Source organism: Saccopteryx leptura, chromosome 6, assembly GCF_036850995.1.
Source record: "Saccopteryx leptura isolate mSacLep1 chromosome 6, mSacLep1_pri_phased_curated, whole genome shotgun sequence".
NCBI classification, from domain to species: domain Eukaryota; kingdom Metazoa; phylum Chordata; class Mammalia; order Chiroptera; family Emballonuridae; genus Saccopteryx; species Saccopteryx leptura.
Window position 1 is genome coordinate 156,105,420 of NC_089508.1, and position 10,073 is coordinate 156,115,492.

Consider the following 10,073-nt stretch of genomic DNA (forward strand, 5'->3'; position numbering starts at 1 on the left):
TACATATACTTATGGGAATTAAAAACTATTATTTATTATATATTGCCTGACCAGGCAGTAGCACAATGGATAGAGCATCGGACTGGGATGTGGAGGACCCAGGTTTGAGACCCCAAGGTCACCAGCTTGAGTGCAGGCTCATCTGGTTTGAGCAAGGTTCACCAGCTTGAGCCCTAGGTCACTGGCTCGAGCAAAGTGTCACTCAGTCTGCTGTAGCCCCCTGGTCAAGGCACATATGAGAAAGCAATCAATGAACAACTAAGGAACTGCAACAAAGAATTAATGTTTCTCATCTCTCTCCCTTCCTGTCTGTCTGTCCCTATCTGTCCCTTTCTCTGACTCTCTCTGTCTTTACCACAAAAAAACTATTATATATATTATGTATATGTTTTGCAACCTGTTTTATTATTTTATTATTATTATTATTATTATTATTATTATTATTATTATCATCTTGAGAGAGAGAGATGCAGGGAGGGAGAGAGATAGGAACATGGAGCTGCTCCTGTATGTGCTCTGACTGGGGATTGAACCAGCAACCTTCATGCTCCAGAAGATGCTCCAACCAGAACTATCTGGCCAGGGCTTGTTTTGTAACCTGTTTTATTCAACTGATATATCATAAGTATTTTACCATATACTTAAATACTCTTAGGAAATAGTAGTTTTATATTTTTTAATTTATTCATTTTAGAGAGAGGAGAAAGAGAAAGAGAGAAGGAGGAGGAGCAGGAAGCATCAACTCCCATATGTGCCTTGACCGGGCAAACTCAAACTCAGCATTCCAGGTTGACTCTTTTTTTATTTATTTATTTTTTTTTAACAGAGACAGAGTCAGAGAGAGGGATAGATAGGGACAGGCAGACAGGAACAGAGAGAGATGAGAAGCATCAATCATCAGTTTTTCGTTGTGACACCTTAGTTGTTCATTGATTGCTTTCTCATATGTGCCTTGACCATGGGCCTTCAGAAGACTGAGTGACCCCTTGCTCGAGCCAATGACCTTAGGTCCAAGCTGGTGAGCTTTTGCTCAAACCAGATGAGCCCACGCTCAAGCTGGCGACCTCGGGGTCTCAAACCTGGGTCCTCCGCATCCCAGTTCAATGCTCTATCCACTGCGCCACCGCCTGGTCAGGTCCAGGTTGACTCTTTATCCACTGCACCACCACAGGTCAGGCCAGAAAATAGTTTTTTTTTGTTTTTTTTTTTCATTTTTCTGAAGCTAGAAACGGGGAGAGACAGTCAGACAGACTCTCGCATGCGCCCGGCCGGGATCCACCCGGCACGCCCACCATGGGGCGACGCTCTGCCCACCAGGGGGCGATGCTTTGCCCATCCTGAGCGTCGCTATGTTGCGACCAGAGCCACTCTAGCGCCTGAGGCAGAGGCCACAGAGCCATCCCCAGCGCCCGGGCCATCTTTGTTCCAATGGAGCTCTGGCTGCGGGAGGGGAAGAGAGAGACAGAGAGGAAAGCGCGGTGGAGGGGTGGAGAAGCAAATGGGCGCTTCTCCTGTGTGCCCTGGCCGGGAATCGAACCCGGGTCCTCCGCACGCTAGGCCAACGCTCTACCGCTGAGCCAACCGGCCAGGGCGAAAATAGTATTTTTAAAAGAATACCTAGGCCCTGGCCGGGTAGCTCAGTTGGCTGGAGCATCATCTAAAACACAGAGGTTGTCAATTCGATCCCTAGTCAGGGTACACACAGGAACAGATCTATGCTCCTGTCTCCCTCTCTCTTCTTTCCTCTCTTGCTAAAATCAATAAATTTAAAAATAAAATAAAATAAAAAAGTAAAGCTTGACCAGGCAGTGGCACAGTGGATAGCATGTTGGCCTGGGACGCTGAGGTCCCAGGTTCCAAATGCTGAGGTCTCCGGCTTGATTGCGGGCTCACCAACTTGAGCACAGGGTCACTGGCTTGAGTGTGGGATTATAGACATGACCCCATGGTCACTGGCTTGAGCCCAAGGTCAATGGCTCGGCTAGAGCCCCCCCCCCCCTGTCAAGGCACATATGAGAAACCAATCAGTGAACAACTAAAGTGCCACAACAAAGAGTTCATGCTTCTTATCTCTCTCCATTCCTGTCTGTCTCTCTCTTTCACTAAAAAACAAACAAGAAGACTCAACCAATGATGGCATGAATGAATGGAATAATGAGTTGATATTTCTCTCTCTGTCTCTGTCTCTCTCCTCTCTCTCTAAAGATAAAAAAAAGGCCTGACCTGTGGTGGCACAGTGGATAAAGCGTCGACCTGGAAATGCTGAGGTCGCCCGGTTCGAAACCCTGGGCTTGGCCTGGTCAAGGCACATATGGGAGTTGATGCTTCCAGCTCCTCCCCCCTTCTCTCTCTCTCCCTCTCTGTCTCTCCTCTCTAAAAATGAATAAATAAAATAAAATCAATCAATTAAAAAAAAAGAAAAAAGAAAAAACTGCCTGTAACCCAATTTATGTAATTAATACCTTAGCTTGGTACTTAGATTGTTCCCTATTTTTATATTTATAAATACTATGATAAATGTCCTTTTTCATAAATTTTTATGTGCATATGTTTAGTCCTTCAGACAAATGCTTAGAAACGAAACAGGGCCAAGGCTGTAGACCCGTGTTTTGTTTGTTTGTTAATGTTGAATACACAGAATGGGATTATCCATAATCCTTGGTTCATGACATACTCTCATAATTGGTACTTGCTGGCCTGATTTTATTAATTTAGGTGGTAATTCATTAATTTTAATCATATAATCAGTACCTGTAAATCTATAACCCAAAACAAAAGGCTCACCTCACAATAAGCAGTATTTAACCATAAGGCCTTCCATCCCATCTCCACATACTCCCCAACCAGGGAAACCACCCTGAATTGTATCTTCATGTCCTTGCTTTTTTTTTTTTTTCTTTTCTTTTTTGTGTGACAGAGAGAGAGAGAGAGAGAGACAGACAGACAGACAGACAGGAAGGGAGAGAGATGAGAAGTATCAATTCTTCATTGTGGCACCTTAGTTGTTCATTGCTTGCTTTGTCACATGTGCCTTGACTGGGGGGCTCTAGCTGAGCCAGTGGCCCCTTGCTCAAGCCAGCAACATTGGGTTCAAGCCAGCAACCTTGGGGCTTCAAGCCAGCAAACTTTGGGCTCAAGGCAGCAACTATGGGGTCATGTTTGTGTTCCCACACTCAAACCAGTGATCCCATGCTCAAGCTGGTGAGCCCACATTCAAGCAGGATGAACCTGCGCACAAGCCAATGACCTTGAAGTTTCAAACCTGGGCCCTCTGCATTCCAGTTTGATACTCTATCCACAGTGTCACCGCCTACTCGGCTGCTTTTCTTTTTATAAGTTCTTACTCTATCTTATATTGTTGTATCGGAACAGCAAGGAACAGACGTCTTACCACACAATTAAGTAGCCAAATTGAGGAATATTTACTTAAAGCTGACGACTGCATGAAAACCTAAGTCATCCAAATCAATGAGGCTCTGAACACAGTTTGGAGCCAGTTCGTTTTTTGTTTTTTTTTACAGAGACAGAGAGAGAGTCAAATAGGGACAGACAGACAGGAACGGAGAGAGATGGGAAGCATCAATCATCAGTTTTTCATTGCGACACCTTAGTTGTTCATTAATTACTTTCTCATATGTGCATTGACCGTGGGCCTTCAGCAGACCGAGTGACCCCTTGCTCAAGCCAGCGACCTTGGGTCCAAGCTGGTGAGCTTTTGCTCAAACCAGATGAGCCCGCACTCAAACTGGCGACCTCAGGGTCTCGAACCTGGGTCCTCCGCATCTCAGACCAACGCTCTATTCATTGCGCCACCGCCTGGTCAGGCCGGAGCCAGTTCTTAAAGACAAAAATCACACACTGGTTGTGGTAGGAAGGAGGGGGGGTAGCTCAGCAAGGCATGGTACAAAAGCACTAAATCATATTCATTAATTTCACTAACAAGCTCATTAAATTTTACTGTCTTGTTACAACATTTATCTATAGGATCCATGTAAAGTCAGTAGCCATGGCTACTACCACAGCAGCCTGGCCCATGCAGGTTTGTATTAGATTGGGACAGTTGGTAATGAAACAACAGAGTCAAGAACTGGTGGGCCATTACCTTTAATCCTAGCTTGCACCCGGCAGGCAAGTAAAACCCACTCATTCAGTGCTCACAAAGCTACTGACTTATCCGAGTTTCCTAGAATCAAAGGTTTCTAGCTTACTAGCCTTATTCACCTCTGTTCCTCATCTCCTTCTCTCTGTACAAACTTTGCACAAACTGGCTTCTCCTTTAGCATTCTGCCATCTTGGCTGCTCTCCTAGCCTCCTCCACATGGCCTCTCTGTGCTCTCCTCTCTGCCCTCTCCTCTAAGCTCCTGGTCTGCCCCACTTTATAGTGTAGAAACCAAAACCTTTAATTCAATATACAAACAAGGAAGTCTCTGATACAAAGTCACTTACCTGAGGCATAATGGGATTCCTCATGAGAATGCACCACCCCACATCAAAAAGGTGAGAAAGGCTTAGTCCCAAAAGCAAGCCCCAGGCTATAAGGATCCTGCCTGCCCACAGCCCGCCCCTAACACACATTAATATAATCACACCCATCCCAAGCAAGAAGGGCAACCAATACCATCACCTGAGCGACAGGCTTCCACGTGGGCAGCGCCATCTTTAACAAAGTGAGCATAATATATTTTATCTGCCCAACAATCCATTAAAAAGAAAAAATATTTCTACACACTAAGACTATAAGCTCTTGAAGATGGTAACACAGTAGTGATAAGTGTTTCACATACCTAACAAAAACATTCCTAAACATTCTAGGAATTATGACCTACCCCTGACACCTTTGCAATTTGGCAAGGCCAGGAGTAGGGAGTTTTAAACCTAAGTAAGTTCTGAGGTTATTTAGAGTTTAAAATAAAAGAAGTTAAATGAAGTTACTTATGCTAAGAGCCTTTAAAATTACCTATTGCTAAAAACTTTCTTTTTTATATTTCAATATATTCCTAAAGAGTAATTTTAAAAATTGTTCTTAGCTTTATAAGAATATCATGCTATATATAAAACTTCAAAACTTTTTTCCACTTAATATTACTTGTTAAAATTCATCCATATCTTTGCATTTCACTGTAGACAAGTGTACAGTCTCCAGGATTCAGCTCTTGTTCACATGCTACTCTGAATGTTACTATAAATGCCCCTGTTGTACAAGAGTTTGTCTAGAAAATCAGTTTATACCCCCACCAGCGCAAGTGAGCTCTTCTGGCCCCACGTCCTGTGGTACACCATGGAGTCATGCTGTCAGTGCTCTACTGATGGTTGGATCAGTCTACCTTCCTTCTGCAGAGTCTGAGAATGGCAATTTCCCCAAGCCCTTTCTGACCCTAGGGATCATTGAAAATATTTGACCATTTGATAGGAAAATATGATGTCTCGCTGCTGTTTAACTTTGTGGCAAGGTACTGATTCCTCTAAAAGCTAAGAGAAGAGGGCTTGGGCTCAGAGAATTGTTCCCAGTCTGATAACTTCAGTGACATTACCCCAGTGGCTTAGTTGCTTTCCCATGTCCTAAAAGAGGTGACACAGTTGGAAGGAGGGAGTGAGGGGGCCAGGATGGGAAACAAGCCCAGCTCACCACAGTGGAAGTTTGTCTCCTGGTCCCAGCCCTGCCAGTGTCAGATCACTCCTTGACGAAGCAGGCATTATCTCTCTTCCACCCCCCACCCAACAAAAGCCAGTATAATGCTGCCCTTTGTTATTTGAATAAATAAATTTAAACCTCTTTCCCTGCTCTGCAGTAGAAGAACTTTCTACTTTGGGCTTACTAACGTAGCCAAAACCAAGCAGAGAGCAGCAGGCTGCAGCATGAGTTAATAGTTTTTCTTCAAGGGAGAGAATCTGCATCAAATTGAACGACCTTTCAAAATATGTCATCTGCATAGCCTCATGCAGCCTATTTGCCTATTTTTCTCTTGAGAGATAAACATATTTCTCTTGAGAGATAAACATATTTTTTGAGAGATAAAAGGTTCAAAATTGAACACTATCTAGCCTTGAGAGTAAGCTGATGGATTAATTCTGAACAATCAAGTTTCTATATTCAAATCAATCCTCTGGGAATTTATAGATGCCTCCCTGTGTACCTAGTACTGGACTAGGGATTGTTAGGGAAGAGAATTCTGTCCTCAAGGGGAATCATAGCCACCAAAAATTATACTGATTTAAAGAGTACCTAAAACACTTGCCTAAGAATATGCCTGCTCCTCTGTTTCTCTGCCTGAAATTTCCACGTTGAACTATGGTCCTGTGTCTCAAGAAGGTTCCATGCATACATAGAGGTCATGTTTATAAGAGGAGCAATCTATTTAAACCATTGACACCTGTTAACACACAACCACAGCCCAGCAGTCTGGGACAGAGGACAAGAAAGTCTCCCTACTCTTTTGTCAAACTTGTTCTTACAGGAAGTTTCAAATATGCACAAAAAGTAAAGATAATATAATAAACCTCCATTTACCCATCACCTGGCTTCAGCAATTACCAATATACACTAATCTTGTTTCATCTGTCCCACACCTCTCTCTCATCTCTACTTTAAAGCCAATTTAAAGCAAGTCACAGATATTTTCAGATACAAATACTTTTTAAAAAAATTGATTTTAGCAAGAGAGGAGTGGAGATAGAGAGAGAGAGACGGGAACATTGAGCTGTTCCTGTATATGCCCTAAGCGGGGATTGAACCCTCAACCTCTGTGCTTCAGACGATGCTCTAACCCAGGGGTTGGGAACCTTTTTGGCTGAGAGAGCCATGAACGCCACATATTTTAAAATGTAATTCCCTGAGAGCCATACAATATGTTTAACACTAAATACAAGTAAATGTGTGCATTTTATATAAGACCAACACTTTTAAAGTACAATAAGTCTCTGAATTCTTTTTAATAACATTGTTATGCTGTTGCTAACCAATGATGAATAAAGTACTTCTTACCATTAATGCAACTTCATGGTTTTGCTGATGGCGTTGTAGTCTGGTTGATACGTGGTGAGGTTAAGCTTCATGCAGGCGTTGAGACTTCCATCTGTTAAACATGATCGTAGGTTGGTCTTAATGTTCTTTAGATGTGAAAAGACTGCTCACATGCATACGTAAAGCCAACATTGTCAGTACAGCAATACTCACACGCTGCAGTGTGTGGTATGTGACGGGAAGCGCGTTCCAAGTTTTGACAATCAGCTGGTCAGCGGGTTGAAGTTTTTTCATTTCTCCCCACTTGTATTTGCTCACCAACTCTGCTTGCTGTAATGCAAGTCTTTCCAAATCTTCATTCAGTGACTTGAATTTATTCACCCACATGTCTGAGGCCTTCAGGTCAGCAGCTTGTAGCACAAAATCTCTGATGGAGACACCGGGGATGTAACTCAGGTCAGCGCTGTCCAGTGCACACTCGTGTAGATGGGTGATGAACTTAAAAAGTCGAGTGCGCTCATGAAATTCTCCAAAGCATGCTTTGAATGACTGCAGGAGATTAAATGTGAAGCTCGCTAGCTGCTGGAGATCAAGATGTTGAGCAGGGTCACTTGCTGTGCATGCATCTTTAAACTCTCCCAGTTTTTCAAAGTGTAGTAAACGACCTGTTTCAATGTCCATGATGAAGAGTTTCAGCTTGTCTTCAAATGCCACCACTGCTTGTTGAAGTTGGATAAGACTGTATTTCCAACACCTTGCATTTTCACATTGAGCTGGTTCAGAGGTTTAGTCATGTCCATGAGATAGTAGAACTTCAGGAGCCACTCAGTGTTAGCTAACTCAGGATGCTCAATGTTTTTCATTTCAAGAAAAGTCCAGATTTCACTCAGACAAGCCACAAAATGTCTGAGCACCTTTCCTCTTGACAACCAACGCACATTGCTGTGCAGAAGCAGACCAGGATAATTATTCCCAACTTCATCCAGCAGTGTTTTAAACTGGTGATCATTTAAAGCTTGGGCAACAATAAAGTTGACCAGCCGAATGACCAGCAACATCACCTCACCAAGCTGCTTGCCACACATCTGAGCACAAAGCGTCTCCTGATGTAGGATGCAGTGAAAACTTAGGATGGGTCTCTTTTCATGTTCGTGAAGAAGCACTACAAATCCTCCATTTTCCCCACCATGCACAGAGCACCATCAGTACACACCGAAATAAGTTTATCCGTCAGTAGATTTTCTTCTTTAGCGAACTCAGTGAAAGACTTGAATAAATCCTCCCCTCTTGTTGTCTCTTTCATAGGCAAAACAGCAAGACTTTCCTCATGTAGTATGTCACCAACAGCATACCTTGCTATCACGCTGAACTGGGATAAATGGCTTACGTCTGTTGACTCATCCAAAGCGAGAGAAAAGAATGGTGCTGAATTAATGTCCTTCACTTGTGTTGCCTCAATTTGATTTGCCATCGTGATGGTACGATCATGAACAGTTCTTGCCAACAGAGGCATGTCTTTTATTTTTTTGATTATCTTGTCTTTATCCGAAATGTCAAAAAGTTCATTGGCAACATCAAGCATAAATGTTTTGGCATACCCTCCATCTGTGAATGGCTTTCCATTTCTCACAATTGCTAAAGCACCAGCAAAACTAGCCGAATTCCAGTCATCGTGTTGGGTCCAAACATAGAGTTGCTGCTGACTAGCTTGCACTCTGCACAGTAGCTCTTTTTTTATTTTTATTTTTTATTTTTTATTTTTTTACAGGGACAGAGAGAGAGTCAGATAGAGGGATAGATAGGGACAGACAGACAGGAACAGAGAGAGATGAGAAGCATCAATCATCAGTTTTTCGTTGTGACACCATAGTTGTTCACTGATTGCTTTCTCATATGTGCCATGACCACGGGCCTTCAGCAGATTGAGTAACCCCCCGCTCGAGCCAGTGACCTTGGGTCCATGCTAGTGAACTTTTTGCTCAAGCCAGATGAGCCTGCACTCAAGCTGGCAACCCCGGGGTCTTGAACCTGGGTTCTTCCGCATCCCAGTCCGACGCTCTATCCACTGTGCCACCACCTGGTCAGGCTGCACAGTAGCTCTTGACATGCTTCCTTTCTGCTGTCCCCCACTGGATATTTCGATGCAAATGTAGTATGGCATGTGTCAAAGTGCTGCTTTATATTTGACCGTTTCATCGATGCAATTTTATCATTGCATATTAGACACACTGCAGAACCTGCTCTCTCCACAAAGGCGAATTCCTCTATCCATTCCTGCTGAAAAGTACGATACTCCTCATCTTTTTTTCTTTTAGCCATCTTCTTCGTCAAAAGGGTTTCTACAATTAGCTAGCTGACTACTTGATTAAAAGGGGGGAAGTTTACTTCCTGACCTCACAACGACCCGTGTACCTTACGCATTATCCAATAAAAATTTGGTGTTGTCCCGGAGGATAGCTGTGATTGGCCCCAGCCACCCACAACCATGAACGTGAGCGGTAGAAAATGAATGGATTGTAATACATGAGAATGTTTTATATTTTTAACATCATTATTTTTTATTAAAGATTTGTCTGCGAGCCAGATGCAGCCATCAAAAGAGCCACATCTGGCTTGTGAGCCATAGGTTCCTAATCCCTGCTCTAACAAAATAAGCTATCCAGCCAGGGCTATAAATACTTCTGTATGTAGCTAAGAAATAAAAACTCTTTTTTTTTTTTTTTTTTTTTCCATTTTTCTGAAGCTGGAAACAGGGAGAGACAGTCAGACAGACTCCCGCATGCGCCCGACCGGGATCCACCCGGCACGCCCACCAGGGGCGGTGCTCTGCCCCCCAGGGGGCGATGCTCTGCCCATCCTGGGCGTCGCCATATTGCGACCAGAGCCACTCTAGCGCCTGAGGCAGAGGCCACAGAGCCATGCCCAGCGCCCGGGCCATCTTTGCTCCAATGGAGCCTCGGCTGCGGGAGGGGAAGAGAGAGACAGAGAGGAAAGCACGGCGGAGGGGTGGAGAAGCAAATGGGCGCTTCTCCTGTGTGCCCTGGCCGGGAATCGAACCCGGGTCCTCCGCACGCTAGGCCGACGCTCTACCGCTGAGCCAACCGGCCAGGGC